This window comes from Onthophagus taurus, chromosome 1, assembly GCF_036711975.1.
Source record: "Onthophagus taurus isolate NC chromosome 1, IU_Otau_3.0, whole genome shotgun sequence".
Lineage (NCBI taxonomy): Eukaryota > Metazoa > Arthropoda > Insecta > Coleoptera > Scarabaeidae > Onthophagus > Onthophagus taurus.
Window position 1 is genome coordinate 27,469,850 of NC_091966.1, and position 10,617 is coordinate 27,480,466.

Sequence of the window (10,617 nt, forward strand, 5' to 3'; positions counted from 1 at the left end):
ATACTTATTACTATTCTGTTCTGATTCACTTAATACCCTAATACCCCGGGTAATGTTTTTATGTGTTTAATATGTGGTTGTTTGTCAATCAGACTCAGATTTCTGGTTGAAGGTGTAGTACTTCCAGAACAATTTTAGACAATTAAGAGGCAACTCATCATCTACGTCGTTGTCATTTTTTTAAAACATCCTAGGGTGACAATGAATGTTGAAGAAACCTGGTTTTCCATGTGCCCAAAATCTTTGTGGTTTTAGAGCCAAAAATATATATCATATAACCACACAAATCAAAAGGTGAATACAACTGAAGGCGATTCCTAACCATTGATATTGTCAACTTAACTGAAAAGAGATATGTTTTTAGGATTATATGCTTAATTGTGTAGATAAGTGATTGAAGGAAAATAATGTACTCCTGTTATATCATTGCTTGGTGGATACACATCGGATTAGTGGTATCACTAAAGCAAATGGTATGATGAAAATAATATAATTTTGTACGTTTTTCCCCGTAGATACTCACAACTTCACAATATGTTGATGATGTGACGATGATTGTAAGGCGCCTGTTCCTGAAGCACAAAATATAAGATAGAATCTAAACAAAGCATTAACAAAAATTGATTTTTACCTTGTTAGGCGAATGCTTAAATTCTAATATATTTTTTTAATGATTTAACTAAACGCTAACACGAAAACCGTAGATTGTATAAAATCCCTGCAGAATTAATAAAGAAAATACGACAGCATTGGGATCCATCAGTTAATTTACCATGGAACTAAATTCGGTTACTCATTTTAAAGATGTTTTGAAACCATAAAATATTGATGAAGTAATTAGAGTCATTTATATTCTCAGACAACTATATGTTCAAATAGAAAAAAAAAACAAAAGTTACCATCGACAGTGTCCATGTATATCTAGAAAAAAATAATTTATCGAAAAAAAGAGCCTGGTGTCCGATCTATGTCAACTCATGGACAGCTGAAGAAATCCCAACGGATTACTGGAACATTTGGTCCTTTAGAATTTCTGTGATAACTATTTTTTTATTCTAGTTTAAAGCAATTGTAGATTTCCAAAACAGGAACGTGTTTTGCTTATCTTATGTAAACGAAAATTAGTTCGTTATACTCGGCTTTTCAATAAGAAATTGGTTGGCGTGTTTACCGTAAGTCCTATAATTGTAGTTTTTTGTTTAATACACAGAAAACAAAAATTGCATGGTACATTTTTTAACTGTTTATCTATTTTTAATTAGTGTCAAAATGATTGTTTGGTATAAGAAACGGCTTTAATAGAATATATTCATAGGATAAGGTAATAGTAATATTCCATTATAAATTACAATGATCATAACCATTATTTTAAACAATAACAGTTAATCTTACGTGAGTAGACGTACATCAGAAAATTTTTCGTAGAAAACACGAAATAAAATTTAATGTTTATTACAAGGATCTGGGTTCTCTACATAAATACATATGGGAAATCACTCCGTTCATATAACGTTCCGGTCCCCGCATGCATAGAAACGGGCTGCGGTCGCTCGAATTTATCGTCATCGGCCATACCATATCGCCCGCTAAGTCCGCATCCTCGTTCTTATTGAAATTCGTTAAAAATTTCGACCCAATGTCCGCCTTGTCGTGAGTTTATTACCTAGGGTAGCGAACACTCGTGTCGCAAACGAAGAAATGACATAGTATACCGGAAAATCGCCAGGTTGCGTTACACGCGCAATATACCGTACGGTGACGACAATAAGGCATTTTGTTCCATTCCCCGGAGCTGCTACGCCGCGCCGTACAGTGTGCGATATGGACCCAACCGGAAAATACGTTTATGCTCGCGCTGAAACGTCGTTTCGTAGGTGGCCTATGCAAATCCAATTATCGTCCTAGAAACACTCGAACGTGTCGCGTCTAATCGTGAACTAACCACTTCGGCCCACGTTTCACTACGACGACACATTGTGTTATAGGAACATAACGAACTCGGGGCGGCTGCGTTGTGAAAACGCGCGTCTAAAAATGTAAATGTGATACGATTGTGTCACGTTTAGAAGAGGTTGTTGAGATGTAAAGTTTAAGCCCCAATAAAACGTCCAATCAACGTCAGACCTTTCGCCAGTTAAGATCTTCATTATGTTTAAATTTTATTACCGATTTCGTTTTCTATTACTATTTACCCAATCAAGATTTCTTTTATTACTCAAATCGAAACGTTTTCTAAACATCCCATGTTTAAAGACTTTATATTGATTCGGGTTTTGTATTAAGTACAATTTGAATTGATTGTTAAGAGAACGCCTAAGGTTAAACCGTTTAAGTGTCCTTGTGTCAATGACTATCATAAAGAAGGTTAACATGAAATAACCCATTTTCTAGTTTATTTTTAACACTATATTCTATTTTTTACGATACTCTATTTTTTATTAATCTTTATATAATCTTTGCTGAAAATAGGGAATGATAAGTAAAACAAGAGAAGTTTTTATAAGTGATTTCCAAAAATAAGTTAACTATCAATCCAAAATTAGGTGCTTTTCAACAAAGACTCTTTCCAAAGAGTTTCGTACAAAATATTCTTAAAAATTATTATTTTTTATTGTCAGGTTCGTGATAAAACCACCAAGCTATTACACTCTTAATGACGTCGGGTTTAGTATCTTCGAGATTTAACAGTCTTTTAATTTCGTATTTATTATTAAGTTCTATGCCAGTTTTGGAAGATGAATTATGTGAACTATTATTACATTTATATCGTTTATATTTCTTCTCCGGATGAATACTGTTTTGCAGGAAACTAATACTCGGTCACTCTAATACTCTGTAGCAACAAATTATAATAATAATAATAATAATATTTATTGGCACAACCCACATACTTTACATATTTAATATAAAAAAAAATCAAACATGAATATACAAAAAAAAAAAAATTTACAAAAGCAATATACAATAGAACGGGGTTGCAACCAAATGGACTGCGTTTGGCTCGTAACATAGTCATGATCCACTCCTCCACGCAGCCCGCAGAAAAAAAAACTATAGATAGATAACAATATAGATGAATTAAGCTAAATACCTCAAACAGCTTTTGACCAGAACCACCAATTGACCAATTTGAACACATTGAACATTGCCACAACCAACGAACCCACCCTCACCGCAGCTCAGATAAATATTTTATGACGGCCTTTTTAAATTCATATCTCGACTTAAAAGAAAAGCAACGATTAAGATCAGTGAAATACTTTGCAATATTGTATGAAAATGATGTCTTAAATAGTTGAGTCCTATACCTTGGAATTGCGACCTGACCTCTGAATCGAGTACCGAGATTGTGAATATCAGTTCTGTAAGTTATACGACAGAAAAAACACACTATGAAAAAACAAAACGGTATGTAAAAACCTTCTCCTCCACATATTTAGCCAATTGGCGGCCTCTAACATATGAGAAACATGCTGACAACGTTTAATACCATAGATAAATCGTAAGCAACTATTCTGCACTCTCTGAATTCTACCAGCACTAACTTGATCTATAAACGAATGATAAAGTACATCACAGTAATTAAAATGTGATAGTACAAATGACTCACATAACAATTTTCTAAGTTTCACATTCACAACCGTTTTGTGTGAATATAACATCTTTAAACTCACAAACGCCCTCCTGACTAGGCAGAACACAAACTTCCTCAATCTTCATTCTGAATCTACCCAGACTCCCAAATACCTGACCGAATCCTGATACATCACCTCAGCCTCTCCAATAAGCAATCCCAGATCCCGCTACGCAGCCAGTTTATTTCTTCCATTCGCAAAGACCAAACCAACAGTTTTATCCGAATTTACCACTAAACCGTGATCATCCGCAAAGCGGAGAATCCCGCTGAAGTCCTGATTGATTTGACTAGAAGCTAACGCAACATCCGATGGCTTAAAGGAGTAATATATCTGTGTATCATCCGTAAATTCACTTTGGTAGTTAGTCCAAGCAGCTAACTTGTTTAAGTGTGGACATGTCATGTTTGATATTCAAAAGTTATTTGACGAATTTGACAATTATAGCATCTGTTATAGACTTCTTCGTTCATGCTGAGTGATGTCGTCCTGGCTAGGACATAGTTACGAATATTATCTATCACTAAACTCCTAATATGGAGGCTGCCTATACGACATTTTGTTTTAATTGTGCTTATTAGAACAAGTGTACACCGCATTGGTAGGCATCTGTTTCTTCTGTGCTCGTGGATTGTTTCTGAACAACAAGTTCTCCGTTTTCGGAGGAGCATTAGGTCTTTGTTTCGTTGTCATAGGAAAGTGAACGTGATGGAGACTATGTTATTATGCTGTATAATCATTCTCTCAAACAAAACCATCTGTTGCTGATAGGATCAGAAGGAAAAGCCTGCATAATTTGTTGGGGGTTCCTTACGAGACTGTCAGTTTTGATAAAGTAATGAATCTCACTGCATCTCCAAAACACTCGGATTTGTCGAGCCAACCAGCATAGAAAGCTAACATAGAACAGCTTCCCCGGGTCTATTGGCTTTGATGGAATTCTATCAAGAGAAGACAATCCACGAAAAACTTCCCGAAGTTTAGGATATGGGCAAGCTGAAATTTGGAGAGATGGTAACAACCGCTTCATCCCAGGCATACATTTACTCACCGACTCTATGCTTATTTACATGTAAAAAATAAGTTTAATGCTTATTCATAGCAGGCAACGATCACAACTGTGTTAAGGCCCTGAGCCTTATCATTTCGACACCTAAAATTTCTCCTTAAATTTGAAATCTACATCATGAGACGTAGATCAGCTTCTCTGAGAACGCTTAACTTAAATGGTATTAGCGCCACAGTCGCCTTCAAGCAAACAACAAGTTATTATTGTAGGTGATCTGCAAGATTTGCCTCGCACAAATCATCGTAAGTAAGGTCGGTCTTTGTTATTTTCACAAATTATCCCAACAAACTTACCCGTGAGTTTCAATCTGATTTTTTGGTAGTCAAGTGAATGTGCCCAGCTACTGTATTTTAAATGTCCAGCTAGGAAATGATAGGAAATGAAGGAATTTTGTTCCCTCTGAGCGATTTCTTTCTCTTTTTAGTAGGTTTAAATATTTGCTAATAAATATCTTTTTCATTTGGAAATATTTCTTAGGATCAAAATTTCCTATGATTTTGACACCCAAATATTTATTTGAGGGTACTTGATCTATAGGGATGTCGTTTATAAGGAGAGTCTCTCTTCTTGGCGTCTTTAACAAGATCATTAGTTTTATTTTCGAGGTGTTTATTTGAAGACCATGAGCTATAGTTTTGGTACATAATTTTTGCATGTCGCTCATACTCTTGGCAAACACTATCGTGTCATCTGCGTAACGCAGATTTTTCACATTGACACCATTTATTTTAATTCTCACTACTGAATTGTTTATGGCGGCATCAAATATTGCTTCCAAGTATATGTTGAATAGCAATGGCGATAATACACAGCCTTGCCTAACTCCTGTTAAAAGCGGTATTTGTTCTGATGTCTTACCATCCACTGGAATTTGCGTAGTTTGCTTCCAAACTCCCGCGTCCATTCCCACAGATCTTATGATTTCTGCAAGGTTTTTGTGTTGTACGGTATTGAAGGCTTTTCTCTAATCTACAAAGCATATGTAGACATCGATGTTCATGTCTCTTCATCTCACCATTTACACCATCGAATATCTGTTATCCAGACATATTCAATCAGAAACTATTTTGATCGTGCAGTAAGATTGTGTTGTTTTACTTCATATGAGTGTTAAGATCATTTTAGAAAGGAAGGTAAAGAAGAACCTCCTGTTGATAGCTGTAGTTAAACACTGCTCATGATGTAAACAGTCTTTGGTCATGCCGAAGTTGCTGTTAATAAATGATCAGATGAGGTAAGATGCAAAGAAGTTCGTCAACGTTCAACACCAAGAATATATTAGAAGTAGCAGTAAAGCATTATTTTCTTAATTCGCGTAGCAAACTAATCTTCCCTTACAAATATAAACTGATTCTATACTGGGAAGTACTTAGCGTTACTAAATTCTTAGACGTTGATATTTCATAGGGTAATTTAACGGGATTCAATAGATTTTATTGGTTGCATGGTAATGGTTAATTGATCCTACCCGATAATAAACTCGTGATGTAGTAAAACGCATGTGAGTATAATAGAGTTTAAATTTTCAAACAACTGAAGTAATTTTAGAATTAGGAACAAACTCCGCAGTGGTAATCATTATAATTCGATAATCTAAGATAGTTTAAAATGTGGTAACAACAACATGGATGTATTCGTTGATGTTATTTGAAGAAAGATGATCTAATGACGATGTTAAACCAAAATTGGAGGTCTATTTTGAAATATAAGTACGAGAAATAGCTACACCAAAAACATTTTTGTTGACAAATTTCTCTAATTCATCGTTTATTAGCAAAGTCACATCATTAGTCTTACAGCAATTAATGACGAGAAAAAATTTGTTGATTTTCACCTACTAAGAAAATAATTACGTTGCTGATAAAGTTGTTTAGAAAGTTAATTTAGAAATATGACAGTACTCAAAATAATAAGATATAGAATTGTTACTAAGTATTATTGTAATGCATCGTCAATTTCATTTCCTTCATATAACTTGACTCTAATCTAATTACTGCATGGTCATTAAGTGCATCACGCCGGTTAAGTACCATGACGATTATCATTATCCATATGATAACCATAACGCTTTTGTATAATTTTTCCGGGAAACGTATAAATTGCAAAACATATCAGGTTACATGTACAGGCAGAGAGGCGCCATACATCATAGTCTTGTTTTTTTTTTTTAATAATAGATGTATTGTGCATAATTATAAGGAGCGTCGGTTCGACTGCACGGCGTCGTGTTCTCTTTACGCAAAAAGCACCTGTCAATGAAACGTAGGTATAATTGCAATTAACGACTATGGGGCCCCCGTCATTGTGCGAGGTGCAGCGGGTGGGCCGTCGAAGAGTTTTGTAATTAAAAGTGGGAGTCGGCGCCGATTAAAATTCAAATTTATTTATGACGGCCGACCTGTACGCTGCACTGGACGATAAATATTAATCAATCGCCGAAAACAATCTACATTTATTATCGAGTTTCCATTAGAATTTTCGAAAGACTTTGGCGTCTCATCTGTGTTTCAGCGCCGATCGTGTGCTACGCTGAATAAATGGTCGAGTATTCGATCGTCGTGAGCCCGGTGGAGTTCGATCCTGCGGACTCAAACACCTGTGTGGCATTGACTGATGAATCAATCGATTACTCCGGAACGATTAGAACTTGACCTTCTTGCACGACCAACCTCGAAGTCAACTCGTGCAACGGCAGGTGCTCCTAATTTGCGCTAAATCAACGTTCGCTTGGCAAAACGTTGAGATAATTAATCGCGATAAGGGATATGTATGTGTGTATATTTACAGATTATTACTGTATACTATATAATTAATTAAATATTACGCTGTGTAATCCTCAAAAAAAAAAGAATTGTATTAAATAGTTGAAATTAGGAGCTCTATTCTTAAAGATTTATCTATCTTAATCTTTTGTTTATTACGATTCTACAAAAAAGGTAAAACCTCATTTATTTATATTGAAAAATTAATCCGAACACGATATCTGATTTATACGTAACATTACGGGAGTTCCCATCGTAATACCTATCTGGTTGTAGTAAATAGTAGATAAAAATCGTGGTTCACGAATCCGCCTATTAATCTAACAATTAAGATTTATAACAATCCGTTCGGAGCACCTGTGCGCTAATAAACGTCGCTGCCGGTAAATTATGCACGCGACCGTCCCTAATTAGGCGTAAATATTACAAATCCCCGCACCGGAGCAGCAATTAGCTCGGTGTGCTCGAAGGAGGTGAAACGGTTCGCCTCCCGACCGAACGTTGGAGTCCCCGGGAGACGCTGAGATCAGAACAGAGCTCTTTGTCTCCTTTTTGAGAGCGATTTCGCCGGCTACGCTTAAAGCTCTTTTTGCCGCCGCGGTAGCCAACTGTGATTTATCGACTCAGTCGAGGCTCGCGTGAGATTTCGACTTGCTTTTCCCGCTCCCAGTCTTTTCGATCGGTCACTCCCCTTTTTCTTTTCTACGACATGCTGCGAGGAATTTAATTATAACGTGATCTTACTTAAAAAATAAATAAATAAATTCAAAAAATTCCATCTTTTCAAAAGACATTCATATCGAATGCCAATGGTTACGTATTTATGTTGTTGGTAATTTCAGTTAATTTTTGATTTGTGTTTAATTGAAAAACCAAGAAAAAAAAATGACATGTCATAATACTACTATATTATTATACTCTATTTTTTAATTCGGAGGAGTGTTTTCAAATTGAAGCGCCAAAACGAAGGGTTGCTATTGGTCAGTTTTAAGCAAAAATTACACTAGGAAAATTCGAGATGTTGCCGCCCGCCTAGAAACATTCGAATGATTACTAGAACAATATACAGTAGAAATATACGTCTTGAGAGACATACGGCTAAACCCGAATGTTTCTAGTTCTCGGTCTAATGTCAGACAGTTTTACACTATCACTATCACTAGAACTAGCACAAGATCTAGAACTAGAATCATTCGGGTTTAGCCGCACGTCTCTCAAGACGGCTAAACCCGAATGATTCTAGTTCTAGATCTTGTGTTAGTTCTAGTGATAGTGCTAGCGTAAAACTAGAACTAACACTAGACCTAGAGCTAGCAAGTTTCGGGTTTAGCCGTTCGCCTTAAAACGTACGGCTAAACCCGATATATTCTTGTTCTCGGTCTTGTGTTAGTTCTAGTTTTACATCAATAAAAATATACAACATAGTGATATTTTATGCTAACTAGCGCTTAATACCACCTACCAGCCGTCTTAAGAGAGGTACAGCTAAACAGTTTATTTAAAATCCTCTCTGGCTTTAAAACTCCAGCCAAAAAATAGCTTTGCAAAATTATACTGTGTAAACGTAACTTTTCATTTTACTCCTCTGTATTAAAAAATAGAGTATAAGTTATCTTAATACATTCATATTGAAAGGAAGTAGGCGATTTTAATAAATAAATCACTTATTGAATTGTCATAATAGTTTCAATATCGACAATAATCTATTACCTTTTCATTCTCACTGCTGCTTAGTATGTCCATGTGTGCAAATCTCAAAGGAAATAGATAATTAAAAAAAAAGAACGTAATCACACCGCATAACAAATAAGATATAAACGTTTTGAAATCGACAACTATGCGAGACGCAGAAAACGATTTTTTTTTGTTCTCGTGCCAATTGGACAAACAATTTAACAGTCGGAGAGCAATTTTCTTAATCCGACCATACACTGGGATAATTTCGTCATGCGAAATAAACTGAAACTGGTCCGGTACCAAACGAGATCATTGTTATCGCCGATTATCGGGGGTCCACAATAGGCATTCCACCATTAAGTTTATACGTTCGTTCTTGTCGATTTTTACCGGCGAAGGCAACTGGCGGCGGCCGGCGTGCTAAAGTCTGTCGCAATAAGTAGAAACGACCATGCAAGGTCGCAAGAACCGGGCATTGTGCCGGCACGTACGTTGTACTTACGTACAGACACCGCACCTGTATTTATTCGTCATTTTTCCGTCAGATTCCGGCTCATTGTTTATTATGCAAATGCCAAGATAGACAGAGGCCGAGTGTAACGATCTGACCAAGAGACGCCCAAACGAACCGATACGAACGGAATGTCGATCAGATTTCTTTTCCCCCCGGTTCGTGGGATACGCAATATTGTATAGTTGGCCCACATTACCAAAGACCTTACGTTTTACAGCGTTGAGGTACCCAACTACTATCAAATGTCATCCGTGAAGTCAGGAGTAATTAATACCTTACCGTGACGCAATAAAGGTGTTTTGGTCTAACGCTTACGTTAGATACTTAAAAAAAATTTTGCAGTTACTCAACTCTTTACGTACATATCCACATACCAACAACTAAATAAGTGGTAACAAATTTTCATGTCTTATTGATATATAAATATTGAAATACCAAGCGAGTATATCTAATTGACATCAAATTTGATTGCAATTTCACCTTTTCTTAGAATTTTCTCCGTCCTGAAGAATTTCAGGGAATTCTTCAGAATAAATTAGTTATGTGTACAAAATAAGAAAAATACCTCTAATAAAATGAAATTATTTATAGAAGCTATTTAATTACATTAAAAACCACTAGTATGTGAGCAATTTAAAGTATTAAATAGTTGTGGGTTATTACAAGTATAAATTGACACTGTTAGCGGCGTACAAACCGTTCAAGAGTAACTTTTCTCTCACGGACACCTGCATTATTACGCTACTTTATTTCGCTATGCTAATGAGAGCAAGTTAAGAGTCCGAAAGACCGGGCGAATACACCGTGGAAAACCGATAATGATTGAGATTAATAACGATCGGGCGGTTAAAAGGGGTAGACCTCTGCAACGATAAATCATGCGAAATTCCAGTAGCAAAACAACGCCGGCTCCGGTCGCAATTAAGAGCAACCTTTAAGCTTACTTCGGGGAATTATAGA

The 10,617-nt window shown here is 36.0% G+C and overlaps 1 long non-coding RNA gene across 1 annotated transcript; it reads left to right on the forward strand.

Annotated features, from left to right (window-relative positions):
* Positions 1-220: 220 nt before the first annotated feature.
* Positions 221-828, forward strand: LOC139432159 (uncharacterized). Its single transcript, XR_011642028.1, has 3 exons — positions 221-294; positions 365-455; positions 516-828. It is a non-coding gene; the product is annotated as an uncharacterized lncRNA (long non-coding RNA).
* Positions 829-10,617: the final 9,789 nt, after the last annotated feature.